General features: G+C 30.9%; 1 pseudogene; it reads left to right on the top strand.

The window, feature by feature from the left end:
* Positions 1-524: 524 nt before the first annotated feature.
* On the top strand, positions 525-625 carry LOC126017199 (uncharacterized; annotated as a pseudogene).
* The last annotated feature ends 1,001 nt before the right edge of the window (positions 626-1,626 follow it).

Genomic DNA, 1,626 nt, shown 5'->3' with positions numbered 1-1,626 from the left:
TAACCCCTGAGCATCACCGGGCATCCCTCCCCCAAAAGTCACACTAATCGTTCTTAATTTCATACAAAATTATCACAAAAGTGATTGGTATTTCTACATAATATGTTGTTATTTTACAAATTTTATAAAACACTGTGCCTAATCAACAATTAATAAAACAAATCTTTAGAATATTTATTGCAAGTAAATTTTCACAAAAATCACAAATATGCACATACATTTATACTATAATATAGTGTTTTTGTATGTACTGTTTCTGTAAATATCACCATAACTTATGCATTTGATTGGTATTAACTTTTCTATATAAAAATAGGATTCTAAAAATGATTATTGTATCTATACAAGTTTATGATACATACTTAAGTATACATATCAAAATGGGAGTATAAACAAAATTTAAAATAGATCTTTCACGTCATATATAGTTATTCAGTAAACAATAATTTGAGTATATAGCTTTAAACAATCTGTGATAAAATAGGTCTCTTATAATTTAAAATATTTAAAGGAAATTTATGCTAGCTTTAGTGCATATACTAAAATTAAATGATATGCAGAAAGAAGGTTAGCATGACCCCTGCTCAAGAATAATACACAAATTTATGAAAAGGTAAATCACTTGGTCTTAAGAATTGTATCACATTATTAGTATTTTGTGTCTTTAGGTTTGAGTTGATTAGAACAAATTTATTTTACTATATCTTACTTTATATATATTGGAAAGAATACATATAAATACATATAAATTCAGGAGTTTGGAAGTTTTTTATTTCCAGTAATATATTTTAGTTGGAGTGGCCAGTTAACAATTCATTAACAGAACTTTTTAAAAAACTAGACATGATCTTTAATTTAGTTAAAGGAAAATATAATGGAGTCATTTGCATCCGTTTGACTTTCCACCCTTAATCAACTAAAAATAAATTTGAAAAAAAAAAAGGAAGAAACAAGGGTGGGAGCCAAGGGAGAGAGGGTAGATCATTTGTCTTCTTTTTTTTTTTTTCTTTATCTTAGACTTTTGCTTGGTTCTTGTTTTTCTTTTTTTGTTGTTGTTGTTTTTTTTTGTTTCTTTTTTAACATAATTTTTATTTTGATCATAGTGGCTTACATATTGTTGACAATAATATTTTAGGTACATATTTACATAAAATCAGGGGGGATTCCCATCACCGGTTTGTCTTCCCTACTCCTCCGTTTTTGTCCTACCTTCCATATCCTCTTCCCTCACCCCCAGGGCTGCTAGAATATGTGGTCCTCTCTGTACCTATCCTATTACTTCGTAGTCTTACACCTGTTTGGTCCTGATGCCTCCTTTATATCCCCCTCTAATTGGGGGGCAGGACTAGCTAGTTCAAATTATGTGGTTTTGTTTGAAGAGGAGAAAAATAATAAACTGGGGTAAAAGTCTAATACGCCGGGAATAAGCAGAATTCTTTTAGAGGCTCTCGCCATCGGTTTGAGAGACGAAGGAGAAAAAGAAGGTGAAACAGTCCACCCCTACGAAATGAAGTGTCAAATATCTATTAAGAGTTCCAACAATAATGCTAAGTACCCCAAAAACAGAACAAAACAAACAAACAAACAAAAAATGTCGTGGTCTTGAGAAAGGCATCATGGCGGAGC

The sequence above is a fragment of the Suncus etruscus genome, chromosome 8 (assembly GCF_024139225.1).
Source record: "Suncus etruscus isolate mSunEtr1 chromosome 8, mSunEtr1.pri.cur, whole genome shotgun sequence".
Taxonomy (NCBI): domain Eukaryota; kingdom Metazoa; phylum Chordata; class Mammalia; order Eulipotyphla; family Soricidae; genus Suncus; species Suncus etruscus.
This window is presented reverse-complemented; position numbering and strand designations above follow the sequence as displayed.